At 52.1% G+C, this 13298-nt stretch overlaps 1 protein-coding gene across 1 annotated transcript in view; it reads right to left on the bottom strand.

Moving 5' to 3' along the window:
* Positions 1-13298, bottom strand: part of LOC311148637 (reversion-inducing cysteine-rich protein with Kazal motifs-like) — an 86936-nt gene that overhangs the window by 71965 nt on the left and 1673 nt on the right. The gene's annotated exons all lie outside the window — the stretch shown is intronic.

Raw genomic sequence — 13298 nt, 5'->3', positions numbered from 1 at the left:
GGTGCGTGGAGCAGGAACAGGCCGGACCGTACTGGGAACACACACCACTGGCTTTAAACGGGGATCAGGAACAGGCCGGACCGGACTGGCAATACACCTCAGTACCTCTCGCCGTGCCTCTACAACTTCCTTCCCTCCTCTCGCCAATGGCTCCGGTAACCCGGTGGCCTTCTCTCCTCGTCTCCTATTTCGCCCTGTGGCAGCCTCCTGCTGCCCAGTCGCCCATGCCGTGTGCCCCCCCCTAAAAAATTCTTGGGGGTGCCTCTCGTCCGTCCGACGATGGCACTGCTGACGCCGCTGCTCCTCTCCTGCCTGGGTCTCCCCCTTCATCGCCCTCCGGTACCGGACGGCCTCCTCCTTCGTAATCTGCCCCCAGCCGAGGAGGACATCCACCAGCGTTACCTCCTCCGTGTGTTCCTGGACACGCTGCTTGGTCCTGGTTTGGTGGGTTTTTCTGTCACGATCGTCGTAGGAGTGAGTAGACCAAGGCGCAGCGTGTGAAACAAACATGACTTTAATAGTAAAGTTTACCAAACAAAAACACGACTCGTGAAGTCCACGGTGAACAACACCGACACGGAACAAAAACCCACAACACCCAAGGGAAAACATACAGTTTAAATATGGCTCCCAATCAGAGACAACCCACAACAGCTGACACTCGTTGCCTCTGATTGGGAGCCACTCTGGCCAACATAGAATACACAACCTAGAACACCCAACATAGAAAATGAACACATAGAATGAACACACCCTGGCTCAACAAATAGAGTCCCAGAGCCAGGGTGTGACAATGCCACAATTTCAACGATTTTACTGAGTTACAGTTCACATAAAGAAATCAGTCAATTGAAATTGTCACGCCCTGGCTCTGGGGACTCTTAAAGGTTGAGCCAGGGTGTGGATTTTTCTATGTTTAGTTTTTCTATGTTTTCGTTCTAGATCGTTTAGATCTATGTTGGCCAGGGTGGTTCCCAATCAGAGGCAGCTGTAGCTCGTTGTCTCTGATTGGGGACCATACTTAGGCAGCCTGTGTTGCACTAGTATTTGTGGGATCTTGATCCGTATAGGTTTGTGTTGTTGTAACCTCAGGACTTCACGTATCGTTTGTTGTTTTTGTCGTTAAGTACGTTAAATAAAGTATGTACGCTTACCACGCTGCGCCTTGGTCCTTCTCGTTAATGAACGATCGTGACAGAAATAAATTCATTAAGCCCTAATCTTTGGATTTCACATGACTGGGAATACAGATATGCATTTGTTGGTCACAGATACCTTTTAAAAAATGGGCCTCACAATGGGCCTCAGGATCTCGCCACAGTATTTCTGTGCACTCAAATTGCCATCGATAAAATGCAATTGTATTCGTTGTCCGTAGCTTATGCCTGCTAATACCATAACCCCACCCTCACCACGGGGCACTCTGTTCACAACGTTGACATCAGCAAACCGCTCACCCACACAACGCCATACACGTGGTCTGCGGTTGTGAGGCCGGTTGGACGTACTGCCAAATTCTCTAAAACGACATTGAAGGCAGCTTATGGTCGAGAAATTAACATTCAATTCTCTGGCAACAGCTCTGGTGGACATTCCTGCAGTCAGCATGCCAATTGCGTGCTCCCTCAAACCTTGAGACATCTGTGGCATTGTGTTGTGTGACAAAATGTGTGGCCTTTTATTGACCCCAACACAAGGTGCACCGGTGTAATGATCATGTTGAGACTGTGGAGGAGCGCTACAGAGAGGAGCAGCGGCAACGCAGAGGGTACCGGCCGGGGAGGAAGCCCGAGAGACAGCCCCAATAAAAATTTTTTGGGGGGCTAAAAGGGTGGTTGGCGGAGCCACGTACTGTGCCGCGAGTGTTCCGGCACAGTCCTGTACGTCCTGTGCTAGCACCACGCACGTGTCGTGCTAAGGTGGGCATGCAGCCAGGACGGGGTGTGCCGGCTCAACGCTCGTGGCCTCCAGTACCCCTCCTCGGTCCCGTATATCCTGCGCCAGTGCCACGTGCTGTAGTGCCAGTACGAGTGCACAGCCCTGTACGTCCTGTGCTGATGCCTCACACATATTGTGTGGAAATAGGCATTCAGCCAGGACGAGTTGTGTCAGCTCTCCGCTCCAGACCTCCAGTCCGCCTCCACAGCCCGGTCCGGCCCGTTCCTGCTCCCCGCACCAAGCCAGTGGTGCGCGTCGCCAGCCCGGTCCGGCCTGTTCCTTTCCCTCGCACCAAGCCAGTGGTGCGCGTCGCCAGCCCGGTCCGGCCTGTTCCTGTCCCTCGCACCAAGCCTGTGGTGCGCGTCGCCAGCCCGGTCCGGCCTGTTCCTGTCCCACGCACCAAGCCAGTGGTGCGCGTCGCCAGCCCGGTCCGGCCTGTTCCTGCCCCTCGCACCAAACCAGTGGTGCGCGTCGCCAGCCCGGTCCGGCCTGTTCCTGGTCCTCGCACCAAGCCTGTGGTGCGCGTCGCCAGCCCGGTCCGGCCTGTTCCTGCCCCTCGCACCAAACCAGTGGTGCGCGTCGCCAGCCCGGTCCGGCCTGTTCCTATCCCTCGCACCAAGCCTGTGGTGCGCGTCGCCAGCCCGGTCCGGCCTGTTCCTGCTCCCCGCACCAAGACAGTGGTGCGCGTTGTCAGCCCGGTCCGGCCCGTTCCTGCTCCCCGCACCAAGCCAGTGGTGCGCGTCGTCAGCCCGGTCCGGCCCGTTCCTGCTCCCCGCACCAAGCCAGTGGTGCGCGTCGTCAGCCCGGTCCGGCCCGTTCCTGCTCCCCGCACCAAGCCAGTGGTGCGCGTCGTCAGCCCGGTCCGGCCCGTTCCTGCTCCCCGCACCAAGCCAGTGGTGCGTGTGTCCAGTCCGGCACGGTCAGCTGCTCCACTCCGGAGCCAGAGCAATCCGCTCCACCGGTGTCCAGTCCAGCTCCGGCCAGCGGGGCCAGACCAGATCAGGGGCGCCACGGGGGGGTGGAGAGAGAGTGGTGGTCAGGCGGAATGCCCACCCGGCCCCTACCCTCTTGTGTTTGTGTGGCGCGGTCGCAGTCCGCGCCTTTGGGGGCATCTGTGGCATTGTGTTGTGTGACAAAATGTGTGGCCTTTTATTGACCCCAACACAAGGTGCACCGGTGTAATGATCATGTTGTTTAATCAGCTTCTTATTATGCCACACTTGTCAGGTGGCTGGATTATCTTGGCAAAGGATAAATGCTCACTAACTGGGATGTAAACAAATTTGTGCACAAAATTTAAGATAAATAAGGTTTTGTGCGTAAGGAAAATTTGTGGATCTTTAATTTCAGCTCATGAAACATAGGACCAACACTTTACATGTTGCGTTTATATTTTTGTTCAGTGTATGTATAATAGGCTATATGACCAGGAGCAGCAAACTCGTGAGAAATTATTCAAATGAACAAGTGAATGAATAGAGAATATTATTATAACCCCTCATCCATGGAAGCCAAACTCTCTTTCATCAATGGTTGATAGATAACCTCCTTGTATTTATTCAACTGACTAATGCTCAAATGAGTTTCTTTGATTCCCTCATTGAAGTGTCTTTCCCAGAGTAACTGGAAAGGCAAATGGACAAACAACTATCAAATAAAAATACGAAGTGTGCTGGCAAATTATTTGACAAAAATCTGTGTCCCTCCATCATGCAAGATCCATAAGAAACCAGCTAAAGAAGAGAATGTACTCGGGGCGTGAAAACATCAAAGGCCATAAATTGTTTCTTGCATCTATAAAAGTCTGCTCCATTGAAGATACTTCAAAAAAACTCTTCACACAATATTCTAAAGAGATAAATGATGATGGATGAAGTGCTAGATATCTAAAACAAAGTTCTTGCCATCACTAATATCTTCCTCCAGCTGTTTTAAATGACATCTGTGAGGATTGAGGGACTCATAAAACAACCAAAGGGAATAGAGAGACAGGGTGATGGGCAGCCTCAGAGCTAAAATTGGATGCATGATTGATCGACACCAGGGTCCAGTTTGAATCCATCAACCCCAGTACACTCCCATTTAGGAACCTCATTGCAACAAACAAGCAATAAAGCAATTATCAATTACACTGCTGCTGGCACATTACAATCTTCAAAAAATAAACAATAGGCCTTTTTAGTATTTATCTCCAAACATGGCCATAGCATGGTGGTTCCTTAATGTTTGGCCATGATTGATGACCAACTTTTTGGGTCATATAACCAGATTCTGGATTTCAACGAACACAATAAATGTGTTGAGCCACAAGGCCCACCACAACCCCAAAAATTCAGCCAAGACCCAACAGTAAGTGCTCCTGACCTATAATTTGCGAACAACATCATATAAAACATTTCTGTACATGCCTGACTCCACATTATCTACATATAGCACATAATCATGCATAGTGTGTCTAAGGTTTGGACTATTTTACCATCACATGGAGGTAGTACACCTACGTGTCTGTGGTTGTGGTTATGTAAAGATAGCCAGTGTGACCAGCAGGTCCATGTGCGCTCCAGGTGTGCAGCTCATGTAGGGCGCTGTACATTCTTCCAACCCCTGGAGGAGCACCTGAACACCATCAGTCTGTGTGGAGCAACAGATGTTGAGACCCTGATAGTACTCCAACCTCCAGATGGAAGGAGTTGGTCCACTCCTCTTTTCATATTCAATTAGGAAAATCAAAAGGGACACAGAGCCGGCCTATCCCACCACTGACTCCACACACACTGGGGAACATGCATCTGAGGTGGAGGGATGGGGAGGGCGGGGGGGCGGACAATTAGAGTATGAACAAAGATAATGAACTGCATATGTCCAGGTAGAGGGGAAAGAGGAGTGAGGGAAGTGGTGTGTGTGTGTGTGTGTGTGTGTGTGTGTATGTGTGTGTTTGTCTGTGTCACGACTTCCTCCGAGGCTGCCTCCCCTCCTTGTTCGGGCAGGTTTCGGCGTTCGCCGTCACCAGCTTACTAGCTGCTGCCGATCCATTTATCATCACTCCACTTGTCTTGTCTAATTAATCACACACACCTGGTCCTTATCCCCAATTAGTGTTCCCTCTGCTTCCTTGTCTGTGTGGGTGATTGTTTGTAGTGAGCTGTGTGTAGCTCGGTTGAGCTACCCTTACCTTGTTGTTGCCAGGGTAGATATTTCCCATGTGCCTGAGTTTTGTTGTCGCATGTTTGCGCAACTGTTTATCGACGGAATAAACTATTTGGATGCTTTTACTCTCCTACACCTGACTCCTTCTATCACACGCATCACAGAATCACCCACCCGCTATGGAATCAGCGGGAGAAGAGCGCATGCCTGTCACGCCCTGGCTCTGGGGACTATGTTATGTTGAGCCAGGGTGTGTAAGTCTATGTTTTGTATATCTATGTTGGCCTGAGTGACTCCCAATCAGAGGCAACGAGTGTCAGCTGGTTGTCTCTGATTGGGAGCCATATTTAACTATCGGTCTTTTCACTTTGTGTTGTGGTTTCTTGTTCCTTTTGGTTTATGTATCGAAGGACTTCACGTTTCGTTCATTGTTTTGATCGTGTGATCTAGTTAATAAATATAAATATGTTCACCCGCAACGCTGCGCCTTGGTCCTCTCTGTTCGACGAGCGTGACAGAAGAAACCACCAAGACCAGACCAAGCAGCGTGTCCAGGAGCCATCGCTAATAGATCTCCGTGGCAGCTTCGACTGGGTCAAGCCCATTGAGGAGCTGAGTGACGAGGGTTGGAGACAGAGGAGCGAGAGGTGGGTGAGAATGATGGAGGCCTGGCCCACGGGGAGGAGAGACCCCCAGAAATTTTTTAGGGGGGGGCTCACGACGTCGGGGCAGCAGGAGGCCGCTATGGAGCGGTCCAGCGGGGTTGCAGAGGAGGCCGCCAGGTTACGGGGGCCACTGGTAGAAGAGGGGATGGAAGGTGTAGAGGCACGGCGAGAGGTACTGGCGTGTGTTGCCAGTCCGGTCCGGCCCGTTCCAGATCCCGGTGTAGAGCCAGTGGTGTGTGTCCCCAGTACGGTCCGGTCTATTCCTGCTCCCCGCGCCAAACCTACGGTGTGCGTCGACAGCCCAGCCCGGCCCGTTCCTGCGCTCCGCACCGAGTCTGTGGTGCGCGTCGCCAGCCCGGCCCATCCAAGCTTCCCGCACCAGGCCAGTGGTGTGCGTCGTCAGTCCGGCACGGCCCGTTCCTGCTCTCCGCACCAAGTCTGTGGTGCGCGTCGCCAGCCCGGTCCGGCCCGTCCAAGCTCCCCGCACCGGGTCAGTGGTGCGCGTCGTCAGCCCGGTCCGGCCCGTTCCTGCTCTCCGCACCAAGTCTGTGGTGCGCGTCGCCAGCCCAGTCCGGCCCATCCAAGCTTCCCGCACCAAGCCAGTGGTGTGCGTCGTCAGTCCGGCACGGCCCGTTCCTGCTCTCCGCACCAAGTCTGTGGTGCGCGTCGCCAGCCCAGTCCGGCCCATCCAAGCTTCCCGCACCAAGCCAGTGGTGTGCGTCGTCAGTCCGGCACGGCCCGTGCCTGCTCTCCGCACCAAGTCTATGGTGCGTTTCGTCAGCCCTGTCCGGCCCGTTCCTGCTCTCCGCACCAAGTCTGTGGTGCGCGTCGCCAGCCCGGTCCGGCCCGTCCAAGCTCCCCGCACCGGGTCAGTGGTGCGCGTCGCCAGCCCGGTCCGGCCCGTCCAAGCTCCCCGCACCGGGTCAGTGGTGCGCGTCGTCAGCCCGGTCCGGCTCATTCCTGCTCCCCGCACCAAGTCAGGGGTGCGCTTCGTCAGCCCGGTCCGGCCCGTTCCTCCTCCACGCATCAAGCCAGGGGTGTGCGTCGTCAGTCCAGCACAACCCGTGCCTGGGTCATGTCCGGAGCCGGATCCGCCGCCGAGGCGGAGTGCCCACCCGGTCCCTCCCCTGTTGTGGTTGTTTGGCGCGGCCAGAGTCCGCGCCTTTGGGGGGGGGTACTGTCACGCCCTGGCTCTGGGGACTATGTTATGTTAAGCCAGGGTGTGTAAGTCTATGTTTTGTATATCTATGTTGGCCTGAGTGACTCCCAATCAGAGGCAACGAGTGTCAGCTGGTTGTCTCTGATTGGGAGCCATATTTAACTATCAGTCTTTTCACTTTGTGTTGTGGTTTCTTGTTCCTTTTGGTTTATGTATCGAAGGACTTCACGTTTCGTTCATTGTTTTGATCGTGTGATCTAGTTAATAAATATAAATATGTTCACCCGCAACGCTGCGCCTTGGTCCTCTCTGTTCGACGAGCGTGACAATGCCTGGAGTCGTGGCACGGGTCCAGGAGCACTCCACGATGCTGGCCAGCTTGGGGGAAGCGATGGATCGGGTTCTTCAGGTCGTCCAACGCCTGGAGAGGAGCAGACCCGATCTGTCGAGACCAGCTGGCCAACCGGATCCAGCCACCTACACTCCAGCACCAGGAGGGATCCAGATATCCCAACCACGGGCGTTTGAGGGGACAGCGGCGCTGTGCCAGGGATTCCTCCTCCAATTGGAGATTTACTTCACCAGCATCAGGCCGGCACCATCGAAGCGGGAGAAGGTGTCCGTCCTCGTTTCCTGCCTCTGTGGGAAAGCCCTGGAGTGGGCCAATGCGGTGTGGAACGAAGGAGGAGCCGCGTTGGAGGACTACAGGGAGTTCGCTCGCCTCTTTTGGGCGGTATTCGACCACCCACCCGAGGGTCGAGAGGTGGGTGAGCGACTGGTCCACCTGAGGCAGGGGACGAGGACCGCGCAGGACTTCGCGTTGGAGTTCCGGACGCTGGCAGCGGGGTCCGGGTGGAACGAGCGGACCCTGATCGACCATTTCCGGTGCCATCTGCGGGAGGACATCTGACGGGAGCTAGCCTGCCTGGACATCATGTTGTCCTTCGATAAACTGGTGGACATGGCCATTTGGTTGGACAACCTGCTGGCTGGCAGCCAGAGGACGTCCTGGTAGGGGTCTGTCCATTTCAACCCCGGAAGACTCGGACCTCGAGCCGATGGAGGTGGGTGGAGCCGCCGGCCGAGAGAGCGGAGGAGGACAGCGACAGTGCCACTCTGGTGGCACGAAGGGACAATCCACCACACGTCGTAGTCAACGTTCTTTTGGGCCTGGAGGCGGCAGGCAGGGCACTCACGCACCACCCCAGGTATCGAACACCCACACTTGTTCAGAGCCCTCTGTTGCGCACTGTACCCTACCTATCCACTTTCCCGATCACATGGTAGTTCCCCAGTGTAAGGCGCTAGTCGATTCAGGCGCAGCTGAGAACTTTATGGATAGGGCATTCGCACGCCGTCAAGGCAGTTCATTGGTTCCCCTCTCCATTCCACGTCCCCTCAGAGCACTCGATAGTCGACCATTAGGGTCCGGATTTGTTATGGAAGTCACTATACCAGTCACCATGATCACCCAGGAGAATCATTTTGAGCAGGTGATTTTTTCGATTATTGAATCTCCTGCTTTCCCTGTGGTATTAGCTCTCACAGGGTGGTCGTGTGAGTGTCAGGGTAGGTGTCTAGATGTTTCAGTTGGTGCAACCACGGTGGAAAGTCCAGATAGTACCTCCACCGTGCGCATTCCCCCCGAATACCGTGATCTGGCGCAAGCGTTCTCTAAAACGCAGGCGACTAAGTTACCACCTCACCGGGCGGGGGATTGCGTGATAAATCTCAGGGTAGACGCTGTACCTCCCAGGAGTCATATATACCCCCTGTCACAGGCGGAAACGGTGGCTATGGAGACATATGTCACTGAGTCCCTGCATTAGGGGTATATACGTCCCTCCACTTCACCCGCCTCCTCAAGTTTCTTCTTTGTGAAGAAGAAGGACGGAAGTCTGCGCCCGTGCATTGATTATCGACCACTGAACAGGGAGACAATCAGATTTAGTTATCATCTCCCCCTCATTCCTTCAGTAGTTGAATCGATGCATGGGGCGCGCTTTTCACCAAATTGGATCTCAGGAGTGCGTACAACCTGGTGCGTATCCGAGAGGGAGATGAGTGGAAGACAGCATTCAGCACAACCACAGGTCATTATGAATACCTGGTGATGCCCTATGGTTTGATGAATGCTCCCTCGGGACATGCTTGGTCGCGGTGTAGTGGTCTACATCGATGACATCCTGGTGTATTCCGCTACTCGCACTGAGCATGTGTCCCTGGTTCGCAAGGTGCTGGCCCGACTGTTGGAGAATGACCTTTATGCTAAGGCAGAGAAGTGTATGTTTTTCCAGCAGTCCATCTCCTTTCTTGGATACCGCATTTCCACCTCAGGGGTGGAGATGGAGGGAGATCGCATTTCAGCCGTGCGTAATTGGCCGACTCCAACCACGGTTAATGAGGTGCAGCGATTCCTTGGCTTTGCCAACTACTATCAAAGGTTTATCCGGGGCTTTGGCAAGGTCGCAGCTCCCATCACATCCCTGTTGAAGGGTGGGCCGTCCTGGCTCCGCTGGTCTGCTGAGGCGGATCTGGCCTTCAGGAGACTGCGGGGCCTGTTCACCTCAGCTCCGGTACTAGCCCACCCCGATCCATCACTACTGTTTGTGGTGGAGGTGGATGCGTCCGAGGTAGGGATGGGCGCTGTCCTATCCCAACGCTCGGGCACGCCACCCAAGTTTCGCCCCTGTGCCTTCTTCTTGAAGAAACTCAGCCCGGCGGAGCAGAACTACGACTTGGTGATCGGGAGCTGTTGGCTGTTGTCCGAGCTTTGACCGTGTGGAGGCATTGGCTCGAAGGGGCGAAACACCCTTTCCTCGTCTGGACGGACCACCATAACCTGGAGTACATCCGGGCAGCGAGGAGGCTGAATCCTCGCCAGGCCAGGTGGGCCCTATTCTTCACCCAGTTTGATTTTACATTGTCATATATTCCGGGTACGAAGAACGTGAAGGCAGACACACTGTCCCGGCTGTATGACACAGAGGAGAGGCCCAGAGACAACACCCCCATACTCCCGGCCTGCCGATTTTGCAGGTTTTCCTACTTACAAAGCATGTAGAGGTCTGTAATTTTTATCATAGGTACACCTCAACTGTGAGAGACGGAATCTAAAACAAAAATCCAGAAAATCACATTGTATGATTTTTAAGTAATTAATTAGCATTTTATTGCATGTCATAAGTATTTGATCACTTACCAACCAGTAAGAATTCCGGCTCTCACAGACCTGTTAGTTTTTCTTTAAGAAGCCCTCCTGTTCTCCACTCATTACCTGTATTAACTGCACCTGTTTGAACTCGTTACCTGTATAAAAGACACCTGTGCACACACTCAATCAAACAGACTCCAACCTCTCCACAATGGCCAAGACCAGAGAGCTGCGTAAGGACATCAGGGATAAAATTGTAGACCTGCACAAGGCTGGGATGGGCTACAGGACAATAGGCAAGCAGCTTGGTGAGAAGGCAACAACTGTTGGCGCAATTATTAGAAAATGTAAGTTCAAGATGACGGTCAATCACCCTCGGTCTGGGGCTCCATGCAAGATCTCACCTCGTGGGGCATCAATGATCATGAGGAAGGTGAGGGATCAGCCCAGAACTACACGGCAGGACCTGGTCAATGACCTGAAGAGAGCTGGGACCACAGTCTCAAAGAAAACCATTAGTAACACACTACGCCGTCATGGATTAAAATCCTGCAGCGCACGCAAGGACCCCTGCTCAAGCCAGTGCATGTCCAGGCCCATCTGAAGTTTGCCAATGACCATCTGAATGATCCAGAGGAGGAATGGGAGAAGGTCATGTGGTCTGATGAGACAAAAATAGAGCTTTTTGGTCTAAACTCCATTCGCCATGTTTGGAGGAAGAAGAAGGATGAGTACAACCCCAAGAACACCATCCCAACCGTGAAGTATGGAGGTTGAAACATCATTCTTTGGGGATGCTTTTCTGCAAAGGGGACAGGATGACTGCACCTTATTGAGGGGAGGATGGATGGGGCCATGTATCGCGAGATCTTGGCCAACAACCTCCTTCCCTCAGTAAGAGCATTGAAGATGGGTTGTGGCTGGGTCTTCCAGCATGACAACGACCCGAAACACACAGCCAGGGCAACTAAGGAGTGGTCCGTAAGAAGCATCACAAGGTCCTGGAGTGGCCTAGCCAGTCTCCAGACCTGAACCCAATAGAAAATCTTTGGAGGGAGCTGAAAGTCCGTATTGCCCAGCAACAGCCCCGAAACCTGAAGGATCTGGAGAAGGTCTGTATGGAGGAGTGGGCCAAAATCCCTGCTGCAGTGTGTGCAAACCTGGTCAAGACCTACAGGAAACGTATGATCTCTGTACCAAATATTAAGTTCTGCTTTTCTGATGTATCAAATACTTATATCATGCAATAAAATGCAAATGAATTACTTAAAAATCATACAATGTGATTTTCTGGATTTTTGTTTTAGATTATGTCTCTCACAGTTGAAGTGTAACTATGATAAAAATTACAGACCTCTACATGCTTTGTAAGTAGGAAAACCTACAAAATCAGCAGTGTATTAAATACTTGTTCTCCCCACTGTAGGTTATTACTTCCCCCTGATTACCATGTTAACCCCTCGTTTCATGTGTCTCTCCTCAGGCCGGTGGTAGCTGGTCCTCGCCAGGAGTCTGAGGTGCGGGAGGTCCTTCCACCTCCTCTGGACATCGAGGGGGCCCCGGCGTACTCGGTCCGTTCCATCCTGGATTCGAGGCGTCAGGTGGGTGGCCTTCAGTACCTCGTGGAGTGGGAGGGGTACGGTCCGGAGGAACGGTGCTGGGTCCCGGTGAGGGATATCCTCGATCCCTCCATTTTACGGGATTTCCACCGTCGCCATCTGGCTCGCCCTGCTCCGCGTCCTCCTGGCCGTCCCCGAGGCCGGGGTTGGCACACTGCTGGAGCCGTGCGTCAAGGGGGGGGGGTACTGTCACAGCTTCCGCCGAGGCTGCCTCCCCTCCTTGTTTCGGCGTTCATCGTCACCGGCTTACTAGCTGCTGCCGATCCATTTATCATCACTCCACTTGTCTTGTCTAATTAATCACACACACCTGGTCCTTATCCCCAATTAGTCATTGTATAAGTGTTCCCTCTGCTTCCTTGTCTGTGTGGGTGATTGTTTGTAGTGAGCTGTGTGTAGCTCGGTTGAGCTACCCTTACCTTGTTGTTGCCAGGGTAGATATTTCCCCTGTGCCTGAGTTTTGTTGTCGCATGCTTGCGCAACTGTTTATCGACGGAATAAACTCTTTGGATGCGTATTACTCTCCTGCGCCTGACTCCTTCTATCCCACGCATCACAGTTTGGACATATTGAAATTAACCAAGTTCTCACCTCCCTCTGAAGAAATACCACACTTTTAGGCAAAGAGCATGAGAGAGTCTTTAAAATCCAATCTACTTGTAAAATAAAAAAAAGAATAGGCCTTTGTTGATGAGATGCAAAACCAGCCTTTTTGCTATACAAATGGGTATGGAGTTTAATAGTGTGTAACTTTCAAGTGAGTCCTGTACTGATCCTATGTCAGATATTGGTATTTGAAGTTGGCACAGAAATGGAACCATGCCTATGTAGTATTCCCCAGTCACATTCAGGTATAATTTGGCAATCTTTACATTTATGGTAGCCCTTAATGTAACAGCTTCAATGTTGTGTCAACATAAGTACATGTGTTTTACAGAGCCTAATCTAATAACTTAAACTGTTCAGTTATGTCTCAGATCTGAAACTTAAAATGTCAACCAATGTTCTTGCAAACATGCTCTTTACTCTCCTAAATGAACAATTATTGGAGTCAGATCAAAATAAATACCATTATTTCAGTTCAATAACCACGTACCAAGTTAATAGCTTTGGTAGGCTACATAATCACATATTTAAAACATTGCATTCAAATGATGATACCCATTGCCTATTATTTTAATTTGTTTAGAACAAAACAATAACTACATTTGTGGGCTTGATGCAAAAAAACATGCATGCTTGAAATGACACACATTTCAGATGATGCAAAGACTGCCATGCATTCTATTCTGCCTCATGTTCCTAAACCAGCCTTACTTTGAGGAGAGGTTAAATTGGTTGCAGATGCATACCCTTAAAACAGGGATGACTAGCCTGAATAGCCCATACATGAAAATAAACTAAAAAGGAAAGTGAGAGGTAGTTTCAGCTAAGTGGGGAGAAAAACATTAATGGAATTTTTCACACGAAATAACTGAGGGAGTGGGACAATGAGAAAACCGTTATCTTGCGGCAGTGGTCAGGATTGGGGCCAAATTCGTTTCCCAGATGTTCCCAAGGCGCGAGGCCTGCACTATCACTCCCATTGTAGAACTTTTCACAAAACGGTCCATGTG

This window comes from Coregonus lavaretus (genome assembly GCF_964263955.1).
Source record: "Coregonus lavaretus genome assembly, chromosome: 2".
NCBI lineage: Eukaryota > Metazoa > Chordata > Actinopteri > Salmoniformes > Salmonidae > Coregonus > Coregonus lavaretus.
This window is presented reverse-complemented; position numbering and strand designations above follow the sequence as displayed.